Source organism: Bidens hawaiensis, unplaced genomic scaffold (assembly GCF_021521415.1).
Source record: "Bidens hawaiensis isolate Kalapana, Puna unplaced genomic scaffold, B.hawaiensis_p1.1 tig00010811_1, whole genome shotgun sequence".
NCBI lineage: Eukaryota > Viridiplantae > Streptophyta > Magnoliopsida > Asterales > Asteraceae > Bidens > Bidens hawaiensis.
The window spans coordinates 210521-218302 of NW_027491833.1; the positions used below are offsets into that span (position 1 = coordinate 210521).

General features: G+C 36.9%; 1 pseudogene; it reads right to left on the minus strand.

Moving 5' to 3' along the window:
* Positions 1–3054: 3054 nt before the first annotated feature.
* Positions 3055–5709, minus strand: LOC143536485 (putative late blight resistance protein homolog R1A-10; annotated as a pseudogene).
* Between the last annotated feature and the right edge of the window lie 2073 nt (positions 5710–7782).

Below are 7782 nucleotides of genomic sequence, written 5' to 3' on the forward strand. Positions count from 1 at the left end.
CCTATAAATCAAATTAACTATTATGAAGATAAATACCACTCATATATATCAGACATGTGATTACAGTAAGAACATCTACAAGGGGCTACATTCCTCAAGGTCCATATCTATGTGTCAACATGCAAACTTGAAGGGAACCCAACTCCACCATTGTGGAGCATGAATGATTGTTGTAGGTTTGGTTATGCGAACTTGCTACAAACTTTGAATATGGGCCCCCTCTCTCTCATACACCCATATTATGTAATATTACACACATGCATACATATTTAATATTTTTTAATACAATTTGTGAAAGTCTGTTGTTGTGAAAGAAAGTAAATTTTTGAAAAAAGTTTGAAATTATAACGTGACGATGTTATGACGGTTTGTATGAGTTTATTGTTGTGGATGCAGTATATTACTAAGCTTGTATACATAGAGACTCTTGCAGTTAATTTGTGGGGGTGATTCTTGACTATCCTTTTCACAATAGTTAATAATATAATTCTATAAGAAGACATTTTATGGAATCAATGGGTTCTCAAAAGGTGTGTGGCTAAGTTGAATTGAAAAGACATTTGTTGTCCCAAAGACCAAGGGGGTCTGAGAACTTGGAATACAACTCTTATTTCTAAGAATACTTTGATATTAGTGTCAAACAAAGAATCTATTTGGGTGAAGTATAATAGACTTAGGGCGGACGGGGCGGTGCGTGATGGGGAGTATAATAGACTTAGGGCGGACGGGGCGGTGCGTGGTGGCCTCCCCATCACGTGTGATGGCACTTTCAACACCGCCGCCGCCAACCTTGTCACGCTAAAAAGATATGTTTGTGTGATGGTTGTCACGCGTGAAGGGGGGTGTTTTCCAAGAAATGTAGCCGTTGGATGTAGCCGTTGAAGGAGTGGGGGGGGGGGGCAGTTTAAATAAATAAAAAAAAACCAATATAAAACCAAAACAAAAACATAAACCAAATCCAAATCAAAAACACTCTCAAACTTCCCCTTAATTCACACCAAAAAATATGGAATTTCCGAAACACTCGATGCCCTTAGACACCGATAGCTCTTCGTCTTCGGACGATGACATTCTCGAATGGTTCCCGTTGCTATACAAAGAACTTGAAGGCCCGAGCCGTCCAAAGAAAAAGGTGGTGGTGCGTGATCGTATACATGCCCACGACGTGCTAATGAACGACTATTTTGTGGAGGAGCCGAAGTACAACGACGAGACATTTAGGGAACGCTTTCGTTTGCCGAAATCTTTATTCTTAAAGATTGTAGCCGACGTCGAAGCAAACGAAGAATGGTTTCAAGAATCTTACGACGCGAGAGGCAAACGTAGTTTTACGCCGCTTCAAAAATGTACATCCGCTATTCGTCAACTAGCGACAGGTAACCCACCCGACCAATTCGATGAATACTTACAAATGTCTGAGAGAACTTCACGTGAATGTCTACAATTCTTTTGTAACACGATTATAAAATTGTATGCCAAAGAGTTTCTACGAAAACCAACAAGACACGATATTACACGTCTTTACGCCGCACACGAGGCTAGATGCATTTTCCAGGGATGCTCGGTAGCATCGATTGTACACATATCGAATGGAGGAATTGTCCATGGGAGTTGCGAGGGGCGTATGTTAGGGGTGATATCAAACGACCGACCATCTCACTAGAAGCGGTTGCGTCAAATGATTTATGGATTTGGCATTCTTATTTAGGTGTTCCCGGCTCAAACAACGACATCACTGTTCTGTACACATCACCGTTGTTTCAGAGCGTAACAGATGGCACCGCACCTTTCTGTCCGTACTTTGTCAACGAGAGATATTACAGACGTGGCTACTATCTTGTCGACGGTATCTACCCGCAATGGTCTGTTTTTGTGAAAGCCTTTTCGTTTCCTGTCGAGACCAATGAAAAGACGTTCAAGAAGTTGCAAGACTCGGCAGGAAAAGATGTCGAGAGAGCTTTCGGTGTTTTAAAGGGTAGATGGTGCATACTCAGTCGACCGGTTCGTGCAATGAAAAATGCCACGATCTCTAGCTACGTGTATGCATGCATCATATTACACAATATGTTAATAAAAGAAGATGGAAATGCAATTTCTCCAGATTGGTTACCGGATCCTCCGACTCAAGTTCCCGTTCCCGTTGATATCCAATTAGACTTGCGGGATGAATATATTCATCATCGGTTGAGATGGGATCTTGTTGCGCATGTAGGTTCTTTAGGTTTGGAATTTCCGGATTCAGACGAGGAGTAGACGTTCGTTGTAACTTTTATTTTTTATTTCTAAATTTTAAGTTGAATTATGTTCTATTAAACTATTGTTTTTATTTTTAAGTTCTATTAAATATTGTTTTAATTTTTAAAGTTACAAAAAAAATATAAAAAATAAAAAATCCATCACACACCATCACACCACAACACCACCTCTGGTAAAAAACCATCACATGTGATGGAATTTGGGTTGGTGATGTGGCACAATATAATTGGGTGGGGTGTGTGATGAGTGATGCCACCACATCCACCACCCCTCCCCCCTTAAAGGATAATTGTTGGAAATGGATGAAAACTCTGCAGTTTAAAAGCCACATAACAGAAATCTTTGTTCTTTTTTTAAAAATGTTACCAAGTTCATTGAAAATACATGGATGTAACGCCAAGAACTACCGCGTACTCTGTAATAAACTTTTAACTATATCATTGGTCACAATGATGCAAAGAGCCAAATGACGAACTCACCATTTAGTAAAGTTATTATAGCAGGTATTTCACAACCAAATTGCATCCTGAAAATTAACAGATTTTTTTCGAACAATTCACAATATAATTTGGATTTTAGTATATCAAGAATGCACAGTGGTGTTCTATAGTTCTTGACCTAATTTCAATACTACAATTCAAAAAAACAGCATTAAATGTTAGCCTAACATGTTTTCAGACTCATGGTACAAAACAAGACCATAATTATAGCTGCTGCAGCCAAACTAACTGCAGAAAGCAACACAAAATTGGCAGCCAAATGGATTGATTTTTTATCTTTCTTTGAAAAAATATTTTTCTATACGTCAATCTTTAAGTCGTAGTTTCCCATATCTTGTTGATCTTGCTGAATTCTTCTAACAGAATCACCAACAGACGGAATACAATTCTTAATTTTAATAAGCTCAAGCGTGGGTATGTCCCCGGTTTCAAGGGGGATCTCTTTAAGATCTAAGCAGTAAAAAACTTCTAACTTCTTGAGACATGGGAAGCTTGTACCATAGGCTTCCCACCGTTTGATATCTAACATCTCAAGTCTCAAGAAATTTAGTTGTGAAAATACTTGACCATCTGTGTTCCAGCAGCTTCCCTCAAAGGCATCGAGTCTTAGTTTTAGAACCTGGAGATTAGGTAACGACTGAATGATTGACATATCACTCCATGGTAGAAGACAGCCACCTAGTTTCAGTGTTCTTAATGTTGCTGGGAATGTAAGGTGATTCTTTTCATGCGCATGATAACTCCACAAACTGAGACTTTCAAGGTAGGTGAGAGATCCGAAGTCATTTTGCTTATTACTTTTAGTTCTGCATGTAAGTTTCTTAATGCAGGGAAAATACTTTTGAAACCTCTGTGCCTCATCTTTCAACCTCACGCGTGAAATAGTTTGCAAATTCATTGCTTTTTTAATGGAACCAAAAGCAAAGAGCGAATTCCAGCCCCACAAATGCCTCAAATTTACCAAATCTGATATGTTACTTGGTAAAACTACAATTTTCTGATCTGTGATATAAATAAGGGTTTTAAGGTTCCATAAATTGCATATTGATGATGGGAAACCTGCTGAAACTTTCCAAATTGCAAGATACCTCAAATGAACTAGCAATTCCATGCCTTGGGGAAAATCATTCAATGTACAATTCTGTATATCTAACACCCTAAGTAGTACGAAGGGACAAAAATACTTTGAAATGCCATCACTCAAGGATCTGAAATCACGGAACCACAAAATTGATCGAAGATTTTGGGTGGACAGATGATTTAAGTCTGGATTACGGGTATTAATGAACTTACGGACTTGCTTATATGGTGTTGTATTAACTTCAGAAAATTGATAGAATGATATTATTTTTGTTTCAAGGACGAATCGTTCTTCCCTAGCTTTTTCCAAGCATAGCTCCCTTACAAGATCATGCACTTTACAAACTCTAACACCTCCATTAGAAATACTCCTGTTTGCAACGGTTACAAGATTTCTGTCAATTAGATCCATCAGGTAACCCTCTGCAATATCCTCCAAGCTTCTATTCCCATCTTGTTGAATAAACCCCTCAGCGACCCATAACCAGATCAACCTTCGTACCAAAAACTTATAGTCTTCTGGAAAGCCACCAAGATAAAGAAAACACTCTCTCAAGTGAAGAGGAAGATGGTTGTAACTTAAACCTAATGTTTCCAGGCATCCATTCTCCTCACCAACAATGTATGAGCCTGTCCTCTCCGCAATTTCCATCCACAAGTTCCTACTCCATTGTTTTTTTGCTAGAACACCTGCAATGACAACCATGGCAAGCGGTAGTCCTTAACAATTTTCTACTATTTTCATTCCGGGTTTAATTGACCATTCAGGGAACTCATTTCCATTGAACACCTTCTGACATAAGAGTTCCCAACTTCTTTCTTTGTTCAAATATCCCAAGTGATGAATGAGTCCAAGTGAATTTGCATGCTTAGCAACTTCAGTAAGGCGAGTGGTGAGCAAAATTCGACTTCCATTGCTGTCATGGGGGAAAAGTAATTTTAGGCTATTCCATGTTTGTATGTGCCATATATCATCAATTACAATCAAATATCTCTTACACATTAGATTTTTATGCACCAATTCGCGAAGTTGAGCATCACTAGCCTTTTCAAGATGGTGTAGTTGACCATGGATGGATTCTAGAATTTGAACCAGCACATCCCGCTTATCATAAGTTTGCGAAACAGTGATCCATACACGTACATAGAAATGATGCTTAACATAAGCATCATTGAATACCTTGGTGGCGAGGGTAGTCTTGCCTATTCCGCCCATACCAACAAGAGAGACAACATCTACTTTCTTTTGATCATCCACAAGTTTGTCTCTTATGAGCTCAACATCATGGTCAAGCCCCACCACAATTTCATCCAATACTTTCGTTGATCGTTGTGAATTTCCGGAGATGGAAATTTGAGAAGCAGCAGCAGAGTGATTTAGTGTTCTTTCAGGTCTTCCAGATGAATCCATCTTCATGTTATCAATTCTCATATTCATGAATTCTACCATGACAGATTTGAATGATCTCCTATCACAATCAAGATTTAAGGGAGGAATTAAAAGGCAAATGTTGATTACTCCTTACGTGAACACAGGATAGAAACAGATTGAGGACAGACTTGAATGACCCGTTAACGTCGTCATCAAATACACGCAAATGTCCATAATTCCTGTTGTGAGCATCTGATAAAAACATATCCACTATATAGTGCGCCTCTTCTGCTGCGTCTGTGAACCTTTTCTTCAGATGTATAAGTTTTTCAAGGTGATGTAGTTCTTGATGTTCAAGGGTTTGAATCATGGAACCCAGAGAAGCTGAAACTGAGGCCTTTGAGATATAATTTCTGGGTTATTGTTGATGAATGGAATGTCACTGCAGTTAATAAGTTGGTTCAACTTCTCCATCAACATCTGGATACCTGAAAGTGTCATCTTGTGTAGAATAACAGAAACCTGCCAGTCGTTGGAGGGGTTGAATAGAGGCGGAGCACTCGAATGATCTGAGTCAACGCTGCCGGAACAAGAAAAGGAGACCGAGTCTTTTGTTTTTATTTAATGATCTGAGACTGTATTTATCAGTTCGATTTAAAAAATTCTTATCAAAACTAGTATTTTGCTCTAATTCTTTATTTTCTATTAAATTATTGCTGTCGGTTGCGGTAACGATTTTTACCCAGGGTGGTAATAGAATTGTCAACCGTTCGTAATTGTATAAGTTCTCATGTCTTGAAACCAAAGCCAGCTCCGAGAAAGCGAAAAGAAATTTGGGCCGAAGACGAAAAATAATTTTGAGCCTTAAGTAAAAGGGGTATTTTGTTGGGTTTAAACAATTTACTTTTTAAATGAGTTTACTTGTTTATATTTTGGGTTTTGTAAAAAGTTTTTGTATAAAAATATGATTAACTAGTTTGATCCTCCCGTGTTACGGGAGTTTATTTAAAGTTTTGTTTTTAATCGTTTTCCTATTTTATGATGATTATTTTATTTTTAATGTAGTTTTGTTTTTAATTTAATACATATAATTAGTTTGTTATTATATTTTTTAACGTTTGGGTTTTATCAGTTGAGATGTTTAGGTTTTTTAGATTTTTAACGAACAAACATAAACGAACACGAGTATGTTGATTTTTTTAAATGTACAAACATGAACACATATATTTGTCTAATGAAAAAAGAGGTCAACGTAGTTGACGATGGTGAGTAGTATTGGAAGTTAACCGATGATGGAGATGATAGACCAGCAACGAAGAACATGTAAAACAGATAAATTAAATTAGGGTTTGATAATGAAAGTGTTTATCAATAAATGAGATCTTATAACCCATTCCATTTGAGGGCTATTAGAGTTTGGTAAGACACATAACCATCGAAAATTATTCTTTGATAATTAAGGGGTTATTTCACAAACAATTAAGATGTTATAACCCGTTCAAGGGTTATCCGGGTTTGGTGAGACCCATGACCCGTGAAAATTATTGTTTGCTTATGAAATAGTTTTACATATAAATGAGATGCTATAACTCATTTAAAGCCTATCCGGGTTTGGTGAGACCCAACCCGTGAATTCGGGTCAAATGTATGAGAAACCTCCATTTATAAATCAAGCAATATGGTAGCTCTAGAGAATGGAGGGAACAACCTGAGAGCGACACATAGGATTTTATAGTAGACAATTATATAGATAGTTAGATAATGTCTCAAATGAGACTAGAACCCATAACCTTTTGGTTGGGAGTAACAACCTTTACCATTAGACCAAGTTAGTGGTTATGTAAGTAAGTTTAATCATTAAATATACATATTGCATTTAATAAAAATGCATATAAAAAATATTCGGGCCTAGCGGGGTGTCGGGCCGGTGGCCGTCGACCACCCCGCCACCCCCTAAGGCCGGCCCTGCTTGAAACCATTTTAAAATTGCTTTGAAATTGCTTTATTTTTAACAATCACAAACCTTTTTCTTGATATAATGTACCCGTCAATGAGTATGTGAGAATAATACCCTTACACTGCGTTCTCAAGTTTTTAATTAAAAGAAAGGAAAGTATAAGATTGGATAGGATGAGAGAAGAAAAGAAAGTACATGCATATAATGCACTCTCAAATTTAATGAAAAATGAAAGAAAGGTGAAGAAAATAAATGGTTAATTACATTCTTTAGTTTAAATAAAAGGAAAGGAAAAGAAAAAAATGTGTAGTTTTACAAATATAGCCTTTTTAAAACAAATATTAGATGTAGATTGAAGGGTAAAGTGGTAATTTTAAATATTTATCCTTTCCTTTCTTTCCAAATCATGCCAAATTGGCAAGAAAACTTTGGGACATAAAACACCCAAGTTTTCCTATCATTTCCTATCATTTATTTTATAAAAAAAACTCAAGAATGAAGATTCAAACTAAAATCTTATCATTTCCTTTCTTATCCCATGAAAAAAAAACTCAAGAATACAACCTTATTATTGTCACGTAAATTAGTAACTAAATCGTGAAAAAAATTGATTTTAT